Source organism: Sciurus vulgaris, assembly GCF_902686455.1.
Source record: "Sciurus vulgaris genome assembly, contig: HiC_scaffold_179_arrow_ctg1, whole genome shotgun sequence".
Taxonomy (NCBI): domain Eukaryota; kingdom Metazoa; phylum Chordata; class Mammalia; order Rodentia; family Sciuridae; genus Sciurus; species Sciurus vulgaris.
Window position 1 is genome coordinate 44,101 of NW_027632874.1, and position 10,900 is coordinate 55,000.

Genomic DNA, 10,900 nt, shown 5'->3' on the forward strand with positions numbered 1-10,900 from the left:
TGTCAGGCTTAATAATCTTAATTCAGGGATTCTTCTCTGCCCTACACGATTAATGCTGTAACCATGCACACATAACTTCACACAGCATCTTGCTGCCATTCTCCTGAATAATTCTCTTTTTTCCCAAGAATATGCCTTAAATTTCACTCCTAAGTCTTTTTCTGCATGGAAGAGTATGCCACTTTCTTCCTCTCACTCACAGCTAGCCCAGATGGGTTCAGAGCTTGGAAATATGGGCACAGCACTGCCAGGCACCATTTTGTGAATACAGTACCTTCCTATATGCCTGGCATGTAAACTCAGGTGGCTGAATCCTGGGCTGAAAATAAACACAATGGTATTAAAGGAAAAAGAGTTTTCTTTACTCATCCCACTTCCCAGGTCTCAGCAGAGTTTCCATGAGCAGATGAGTTGGAAATTGCCAGCCAAATTGGTGCTTCTCAAGAGCCCCTCTCCTTTAGTTCCAACCCTGAAAGGATCACAGCATTGAGCTGTGTGCTTTCCTTGACTCTGTCATGGATGGCACATTCATCAGGGAGTCCCATCTGAGCCCCCAGCAAAACAAAATTAACTAATGTGCATAAATTAGCACCAAACGTCTACTCAGTGGAGAAATGCCAAAACCATTCTTTTTACAACAAGTAATTGACCATCGCTCAGTCTCCATCAGCCTCTTTCTTCAACCATAACTCCTCACCACATTTCAGGTTAACAATTATACTTTACAAAATGATTTTAAATGCATTTCCTCATTTGAACTTTGACACCTGGGAAGCAGATGATGTAGAGTTTTCATTGTTATTATATAAGTGAGGGAAATAAAGTTCAGAGGAGATAAATAGCAAGTCATACAGTTAAATCTTGAAGAGATAGTTGTTGAATTAAGATCTTCTGACTGAATTCAGAGTTTTTTCCACTATACCATTTACATCCAGCAATGAACCAAAAGAAAGTTTGAGAGGAATAACATTAAAGAAGATACCATAATCCTGTTCTGTCAAACTCTAGCACACAATTCACCAGAAGTATTGAACAAAAGTATATGAGTCAACTTTAATGTATAGTTGATTCTGAGAAAACCACACACACACACACACACACACACACACACACACACACACACACTGCTTGTTGATTGAATAAACTAATGCTTATCTCTCACGGTTCCAACCTTTTTTGTATCTTATAATTGATCTTCAACCTCAGCTGGCCCCATCTCCTAACTGCCCACCAACCTTGATCCAGTACTGGAATAAGCTTAGCAGAAGGGGATGCCATTGATGTGGAATGGGTGAGAACCAGACAGAAATAAAACAGTGGTCTCTGCTCTGCTTACTCTGCTGAAACACAACCTACAGACTCCAGCTTCAGAGGTCACTGGGGACAGGTAATCTTTTGGGAAATAGATATTGAAATCTCATGTTACAGATGAAGGGCTATACACTTGGAGAAATTAAATAAAAAGCCAAAGATGACATGATAGGCAGGCCATGGAGGCAGAGTTTGAATGCAGTTCAGCTTACTCTTCCATCTCCAGGGTAGTCACCCTCCCCATCCCCTGTGCTTCATAAAGGTTTCTAGCACATTCCACTTGAACATCTTTGTTCTAGATATTTGTTCGACTCTTCCCAGATGTCTCTGGATGATGGCTAACTCCCTCACTCCTTTGGGGCTTCCCTTACATTTTACCTACTCAAGGAGCCCTTCCCTGACTACCCAAAATTGCAACTCATCATTTATTTCCTCTACCTCCATGGTTCTAGATCCCTCTTACTCATTTTTCTCTTATTATATCTAACACAAAAACATTTAGTTATTGATTGTGCTTATAGTTATTGTCCACATAGGTTTTGCTATATGAATTTTTGTCTTTTAAAACTCATGGATGCATCCAGAACACTAAGAATAGCAGGAATATAGCAGGTATTCAAAAATGTTTGCTGAATTTGGATGGTAGGTGTGAGAAACATGCTCACCTGTCAATCCCAAAGAATGGACTGAGCATCAAAAAGTACAGAGAAAGTGAGATTTTTAAGATTTTCTTGCAAGATCCATGTCTGAAAAAGTAGACACACCCAGGGAAGTCACAATCAGCATTTTATTTTCTAGTGTAAAAGGCCCCTCCCCCCAACCCTGATTCCTCAGTGTCTGGGTGAGCAGCCTTCCCAAACATAACCTCAACCTAGGTTTTACTGTCTCCTTTTGGGTTATTTAAAGTAATACACCTTTATGTGTGCCCATCTCTCTTTGCTCTCTTGTGGCCAGAAGTCTTTCTTGGGTTGAGTGTGTCTTCTAGTTTTTCTCTGCTGGTCAGATCAGTCCTTCCCCCTCACCTCCTGTTTATCAAGGGGCCATGAATTTGTCACACTCTGGTGTTATCTGCTTTTACTTCTCCATTCTGTTCTCCCCTCCAACTGCTTTTCTTACATCTCGGTCTTACCTATAAGGCTAAACACTGTATTCTGCAAAAGGATCATTGGACTTTCTATTTCTCACAGTAGACAGTTAATATGTGTTGAGTGGGCTCCATTTATTAAACACCTCCTGAATGCAAGACCCAGTGACACATAAGGGATCTCATTTAATCAGCCCCTAAATCCTTTGAGATAGAGAATCAAATCCCATATTATAGATATGCAGGCTGGGAGAAATAAAATTAAATTAGCCAACAATCATATGACTGGTAAGTGACAGAAGCAGATTCTGAACTTTGTTGTGTGCAGCCCTAAAGCTCAGGGGTTATCCTATCCTGTCACAGCAATTCTCAATGAATTCACTCTTAGAAAGATACTACTTCTACTAGAGAAATTTTGGCCCATGTAAATAGGTAAGTTTTAGCCATTCATAGTTATTATTATTTTCTCACTAAACTCAGGATAAACTCAAGATGAGCCTGGTCATTTCCTTGACTTATTATTCTGGAGACAGGCAGCAATAACTGTTGCTAAAGGAGGCCTGATAATTTGAATTTCTAATCATTCAAGAATTTAATTAGTATCATGGCCTTAATCAAGTGCTGCAAATATAGCTGATGTCATCAGAGCTCACATAATTAGTTTGAAGGGGAAGAAAGTTTTTTTTTTTTTTACATTCCGAATATGCCTCCACTGGTATAAAGGTGGAGGGCCTCAGGGGTTTGAGGAGAAGGAAAGAAACCAACTTAAAAATCTAGATTCTGTGATTAAAGACTTTTTTTTTTTTTTAACTTCTGGTTAACATGTTTATTGTAGTGTTTTCTTTTAAAACTCATCGAAGACAAAAAAGAAAACAAAGACAATGGCGCCGGAAGGAATGCACAATTTGTTTTAGTTTACAGCACAGAGACCTTCTCTTAATGGGAATTGTGCTCTTGGTTTCAGCAATAGGTGAAGGAAAAAGATCTTTCCCTTTGAAGTTCTGAGGGGAGTGTGGGTGTCCACATTAGTGAAGTTGGATAGGATTTGCTATCACTGCAGCACTTCAAGGTTGGAACGGTCTTCCAGTCTCTGTGGTGTCCACCTGTGGTGTTAGTTCCAGATCTTGAGGAAGCTGTCCCAGGACCCCCAGGCAGCTGATGTAGTTGTCATGTCCAGCCAAGACACCTTCCCTGTCTGCTTTGAGTGCATCCCAGACATTGCAGTTGAAGTCATCGTACCTGCTGAGCAGCAGGCACCTGCTCTTGGAGAAGGACACAGAGGTGATCCTGCAAATGATGACTTGGGAGTAGGTCATGCAGACCTCCTGGTCTGCATGGAGGTCAAACAGCCTGCAGGTGGCATCTTCTGAGCCGGTGGCAAATGCATTGCCATTTGGAAAGGAGCAAATGGCATTGATGTCTGACTTGTGGCCTGTGAAGTTCTGTCTGCACATTCCCTCCTGGATATCCCAGAGCTTGGCCAAGGCATCTCAAACACCAGAGATGAACAGTCTGGTGTCAGGAGCAAGAGACAGGCTCATGACATCTCCAGTGTACCCAGTAAATGTGGTCATCTGCTGGCAGGTCTCCATGTCCCAAAGAGCACACGTGGTGTCTCCAGAGCTGGTGACGTTCTGATTGTCATTCAAGAATAGGCAGCAGGATAAGTAACCTGTATGTCCCACCAGCTCACAACCCACATGCGCATTCCTTTCGTGAGTTTTCAGGTTGTAAATGGAGCAAATGTTGCACAGGCCACCACAGGCCACGTGTTTCCAGAAGGGGCGTAAGCACAGGTCATGACCCAGGAGGAGCGCTGAGGGATGGTGTGAACCTTGTTTGTGGTGTAGCTATCCCAGATGATAAGCTTTCTCTCCTGTGAGGTGCTGACGAGAAGCCTGGAATCTGTGCCCCAATGCATCGCATAGATTTGGCCAGGTGACCCCTCAGTGTTCTCTTGGTGCACATCTGTATTCTTCATGCTAGGTTGATGTTTGTGATCTGGAAGCAAGTTGCATCTGCACATGGTTTTCAAGAAACTCTAATTTGGTTTTTAAGTTGTTCCACCTCATGCTGCAACTGGTCAAGTTCACTCATCTTCTGGTCTTAGTGCTCCAATGCCACTTCAAAGAATCCGTGATCTTGTCCTTGCTGGGCCTGATGTGCCCACGCTTCTGCCTGGTCATCGCACTTGTGGTCCACGGGCAGAGCCGGTGAGGCTGATCGGGTTCGCTGCTGTGCTCCTATCCCAGCCTGCTGCCCTTGCCACCCACACACGCCACCACTGCCATCCGTAAAGATTTTTTTTTTTTTTTTTTTTTTTTACATTTCCTGGGAAAGGTTTTTGAAACTATACTATCACTGAAATAAAAATATGATGGTAACCAAGTGTCAACCTCCACCATTTCTTACAATTTCATTGAGGCATAATTTCCATAACACAGTGTAGGCATCATAAGTGAATAAACACTGTGGTCTATCAATTCAATGATTATTTGTAAATTTGTAGAACTTGGTAAATATCACCATGACCTAATTTCTGAACATTTCTAGCTCCCTCAGAATTTCCTCAAGTCTGTTTGCAATCAATTCCTTCTGTCCCACCCTATGACTCCTTTCCACCCCAGGCCAATAACTGATTTGCTTTCTATGTCTATAAATTTGTCTTTTCTGGATATTCCATATAAATTGAACACAACAATATGCACTCATTTTGAAAAGACACCATTCTTTTTAAGTGACTTTTTTCCTTTAACATGATTTTGAGGTTCATCTATGTTCCAGCATGTATCAATATTTTGCTTCCTTTTATTGTTGAATAATATTCCATTGTATGGATATACTCCATTTTGCTTGTTCATTCATCAGTTGATGGGCATTTAGGTTGCTTTCCCCCTTTGGCTATTATGAATAATGCTGCTATGAACATTCATGTACAAGTCTTTTAGTGGGAATATTTGTCAAATTCTCTTGAGTAGATTCCTAGGAGTGGTATTAACAACTCTTACTCTATGTTTCCATTTAACTTTTTAAGAAGCAAACTGTTTTTCCAAAGTAACTGTTCCATTTTACATTCCCATTAGTAACATGTAAGGGCAAACATTGATTCTTAAAATTACTTCAGATGGTACAATTGGAAGTCTTTGGCTTCTTATGTTTGGTCTCTGAACTGTAACCTTATAAGAAAACAGTGAAAAACCCAAATCACACTGTATACTGTTAAAAAGAAGGAATGATGGAAATTAATTGAAATAAATTAAGTTTAGATAAGAGAAGGGAATTTTAGCAAATAAGTAGTACTCAGTTTTCAGGAAATTAAATCAACCAATTAAGTAAAATAACTCTCAAGAAAGATCAGTGAGATTTGCCATATAGATTGCTCATTTACTCTAATTCACTCAGAGGTTTATATGACAAAGACACTGGTTTCATTTATTTCATTCTCCTTCTGTCATATCCATATCGTGAAAGAATATTTTATAGACTTCATCTAGTTCTAGCATGTATCAGTAAAGCTGGGTTGAGTCAGTTTGCATATGGAAAGCTCCAAGCTGTTTTATTTTGTTTGTGTCCTTCAGACAAAATTCTGATGAGATCTACAACAGCAAAAGAAGGGTGATGCACTCAACTCCTGATCTGCAAATTTACTTGGATTTCTGTTACTCAGTTCATGAGTTCATCCACTTATTTGGGAAAACATGAATATGTTCTTTGAGATGCCAAGAGAAATAAGACATGAGCTGGGACTTCAAATGAGCAATGAACCTGTTCACAAATATTGTGGCACATGGAAGAAAATGAAGATCAGAAGAGAAGTGAGAACAAAGAAGGAACTAGACTAGGAAAGTCAGCATAGAAGAGGTCATTCTTGAGCTGCTGTGTTAAAGAGGAGTGGGTGTTTGTTAGAAAACCAGGAAGGGGATGAGATATGGTCCTTGTAATAAGAGGCTAGGAGCAAAGGCCTGGAGCTTTGGCCCAGCAAAGAGTTCAGAGAACAGCAAAAGCCTTCAATGCACAGCTGTGTCAGCCCAAGTACAGGTGAGTGGATGGAGCAGGAGAGGAAGGTTGGCAAGGGCCTTATCTGTCTTAGTAGATCATGTTATCCCAGGAACTACTGCTGGATTTTGTGCTGGATTCAACATTGTAAGATTTGAATTTGCTCCAGTTGGTTTTTAATACAGTAAAGAGGATAGATAGGATAACAACTAGGAAGCCATGTGAGTAGCCAGGCTAGAGACAGAATTAAAGAAGCAGCAGCAGAAGTAACAAGGAGGCAGAGGATAGGAAGTTTGCTCAGCAGGCGCGATCAACAGTCAAAGTAACTGGGGACAGAGAATGAGGACCTAAGACCCATGATAAAATGCCGACTTCCAGGTCCTTCAGCATGACATGCAGGTGGGCCTTCGGACTGGGAATCGGCATTTTAACAAGAGTTCCAGGTGATTCTAATGCAGCTTGATTACAGATACTCACCTGCAGAGTATAAAGATTCACAATTAAGCAGAGCCCAGCAGCGAACCATGGATTTCACAGCTCACTGCAAGCAGTAGAACCAGGAAAGCCCTAGGGATAAATAAAGTGCCAAATATTGGGTGAACTTTGCCCCTGGCCTCTCATGTCAGTTCTGTTAACTCTAGAAAAAATATTGCACTTAAAAATTAAAATTAGTCACCACAGACAACTAAATTTAATTGGAGTCTCTTAGCCCATGTTTAAGTTTCCAAAGAGGCTGTGTCATCTAAGTGAAATATATCTGGTCATACAGGTAAGTAAGTTAATATTTCTATAAATTAACTTTTGATACAAAAATGCTAGTCTGCCTTTAAAATATCCTCTCTCCCCTTCTCCTTTTCTTTCTTCTCTCTGCCTACCTGAAAGAGAGATTTCAGTATTATCCTTTTTATGCCATAAACTCCAAAAGCGAAGGAACTATAATTGTCAAAAATTATTTTCTTTTGGTGAGCCTGTGAAAAATAAGCACCGAATAAATACTTTCTGATGAATCTGCAGATATGCTGATTCCTTATTTGCATATTGCCATAGATGTGGAATGTATAATTTGTGTGTTATGTGAATTTAAGAGTGTGGGTACTGTGCTGCTTTGTTTTGCACATTTTTAAATAAGAAAAACACCAGAGTAATAAATTAAGCATTTTAATTAAGTGCTGTGGCACACGATTAGTACATTTCACTGTTTAGCTCTCTCATGACTCAGATAACTGTGTGTCCAATAATGTCCTTATTAAACATCTACATTCAGTATAAGCCTGATGGAATATATTTATTTATTTTTTCAGGCACTTTCAAGATCATAGTTTATTTATTATTTCAGATAAAAAAGATAGTATACATATTAGGGAATCCCTTAAAATTCAACTCTAGAGTTAAACACCATCTAGTACTTTTGCAATGAAGGTTAACCAAAGAAATTCCTAAACACCTGAAAGCCCCACTATTAACATCAACTGTAGTAATAAAAAATTGACATTTAATTTTTTCAATGCATAGTATTTACATTATGAAACCAATGGTGATACAATAAACAAAGAAATAGTAAAAATAAACTTTAAAAGCAAACTAGTCTTACAATGTGCTAATTATCATAATTGTATATAAAAAATTAAAACAGCAGAGCTTTCTGTTACAAAATGCTTAATCATCTGAGTTGTAGTCATTACTTGCTACCAATTTATATGCAACATCTGCTAGGACTGACTTTTGTGTCCCCCCCCCCCCCAAGGAAGTATAAGTAGATAAAGGACATTTCAGAGCAGACATTAATTTACTTATTGACATAAAAAACTACTCAAGATTAGTACTGGTCACAAGCCTCTTCCATACAGAAATCATAAGAACAGTTAAGACCACCCCCCAAAAAAATAATCCAAAAAGAGATGCTTAGGCAAAGAGTACCATGAACAGTAGAGCTCAAAAAACTCCCAGCATGAATCAGATACACATTTTTTTCTCTCTCAGTGATGAGAGGTCTATTTTGCCATCAAATAACATGACTAAAGCCAAGTAAGGGGCACCAGGTGTACAACTAATCAAATCTTGCAAAATACTAAGATGAGGGCAGGGTGACCAGAAATAATTTATATATAATTCAAACTATATACAGCATAACTGGAAAGCAGCTCATTCCAAACTGGCTTTGTGAAATAACTGGACCTTTATAATTTAATAGTTAAAATTATAACAAGTGTAATAATACAATAGATTTACAAGGGAAGCAAAAATCAAGGGGCATTTTATATTAAGTATTTACTGTGCTGTTTCAATATACAATAATTTTGCTAAGTACACATCTCAACTGAGGTCTATGTATAAAATGTCCTAATAGATACAGATATTTATCTTTGGTGAGTTGAAACCCTTGTTGTGAGTTCTGTCTGAATTGTAGGCAGAATGCTAGATGTACATGCACATGTGGGAAAACTTAGGTTGAGGTAACCCAAAAACTGCACAGAAGGTGACTGGAAGTACTTTGAAAGACTAAGTACACCAGAAACCCAAAACAGATAACAGTGAGAATGGCAACAGGGATGGGGTGCCAATATGGCAGTGAAATCTGTTAAAAACAGAAAGCGGAAGGCCTCTCATACCAGCAGAATCCTGCACACATACAAAAAAGAAAAAGCCACCCAACATTTCAGAAAACAAAAGCCAGTTATAGTGTGGGAAAGTACAAACTGCAGAAAACCAGAAGTCAATAGAAGAAAAACTACTGGTTTACATGAGAAACATTTCATTCTGACAGTTACTTGGTGAATGTGCCACCTCTGCCCACAGAACTTCGTTGGTGTGGCCTTCAGACATTCCACTTCTGGGTCTAAGTCAAGAAGCTGCCACATTCTCTTGGTAGGCAAATCAAACTGCTCATCCAGAAGAGGTGCAAACGCATTTTCCAGGACATCCAAAGCATGGACTAAGTAAATGAGAGCCAGCAAGCACTTGTCCCTGCGGTGAGGGTCATTCACCCATTTGTCAAGAACAGCTTCTTGTACCTTCTTGATGAGGCACTGCTTAATGTTGTTGGTGAGAGGATGTGTTGTCATGTCAAAACGTAGGGAGTTCTGTTTCTCTGCTGTCAGTACACCCTTTTCCACCAGGTTTTTAGCTAATCGTTCCCACATGTTTCTTAATTGATAATGGAATTTTAATGGCTTCCATGTCTCACCACTAAGTACTTCAATCCAGTTCTGAACTGTTTCTGGAAGCTGAGTCTCCTTAACATGCTTTAGAGGTACATCAAGAAGAATATCCCCTGTTGGTGCATCAGACTTACAGATCACCTTTCTTGTTAAAATACTTTTACATCTCATTCCACAAGCCTCTAGTTGTAACCTTCCTCTCAATGCTAATTCAATTAACATACAGTCACGTAATCCAGATGATATACAGTCATTCCAAAATGATGTGTAACCCTGAATCAAGATCACCTAGAAAGTCGTTTTCCAAATTTCATGACAACTTTGACTTTGAACTTTAATGGGAAAAATAACTTTTCCACCGAATTTTTTCATAACACCAAATGGTGTACCTTAATTTGTCTAAACAATACAAATCCCCTGACAAGCGGATCTATGGACCCCTCCAGATTCTAAAACTGGCAAAACACAAGAGTTCGGGGCGCTGGAGGTCCTGGGTGTTCGGTCTATCGGGCAGTCTCCAGGGTGGAATTGCAACCTAGGATCTACACAGGCTGAACACGCAGGAAAAAAGCGAGGAAGAAATGCAGACTGCCTGGGTGTGGAAATGAAAAGACTGTGAAAGGGGGAAGGAAAAATCCAAGCAATCTGTGCGAGGAGGATCTGGAAAGAATCGGGCCGCGCAGGGGAGCGCCAGCTCAACACTCCTCTGGGCAAGCTGGGCGCTCCAGGCCACGGGGCTCCGGAGCGAGGAGGGCAGGTGCGTGGCTGAGGCTGGCGCCCACCTGGGGTCCGGGCCCCCGCGCCATCCTGCCCGCCCTCTCCGCCGCGCCCACACCTCTTGGTCCTTGAGGCCCAGCAGGCGCACCTCCTCCCTCAGGGTCAGCTGCGTTTCCTTGGAGTCGCCCTCCTCGTCGTCCTCCTGCTCATCGCTGTGGCTCCAAGCGTCCTCCTCACCGCTGCAGCCGCCCCGCTCCTTGTCGGAGACTATCAGGTCCTCCTCCTCCTCCTCCTCCCCCTCCCCCTCCCCCTTTTCTTCCTCCTCCCCCTCCTCCTCCTCCTCCTCCTCCTCCTCCTCTCCCGACCTGGGGTTCCATGTTAAATCCCGGCTCTGGGGCAACATCGGTCCGCAACGGGACCGGGAGAAGTCGTGAGGAGATGTGTCGGGGTGAAGCCGGTGGGCCGGCGTCTGCAGGACCGGAGAGGAGCGCCTTCCTGCCCGAGGCAGGGCCCCAACCTAACCCCAGCTTCCTGGTGGAGACAGAAGCGGAGGCGTTGACGGCCTTCCAATATGGCAGCACTCTGAAATATATTTAGTTGGCACCCAATCAATTTGTATTATGTTCTCCAACCA

At 41.3% G+C, this 10,900-nt stretch overlaps 2 pseudogenes across 2 annotated transcripts; both read right to left on the reverse strand.

Annotated features, from left to right (window-relative positions):
* Window positions 1–3,459: 3,459 nt before the first annotated feature.
* Window positions 3,460–4,531, reverse strand: LOC306652358 (guanine nucleotide-binding protein G(I)/G(S)/G(T) subunit beta-1-like; annotated as a pseudogene). The gene has a single exon. The product of its transcript is annotated as a guanine nucleotide-binding protein G(I)/G(S)/G(T) subunit beta-1-like (transcript).
* Window positions 4,532–9,127: 4,596 nt separating this feature from the next.
* Window positions 9,128–10,643, reverse strand: LOC306652359 (Golgi phosphoprotein 3-like; annotated as a pseudogene). Its single transcript, XR_013766621.1, has 3 exons — window positions 10,632–10,643; window positions 10,385–10,522; window positions 9,128–9,822 (listed from the first exon to the last, which is right to left on the reverse strand). The product of XR_013766621.1 is annotated as a Golgi phosphoprotein 3-like (transcript).
* Between the last annotated feature and the right edge of the window lie 257 nt (window positions 10,644–10,900).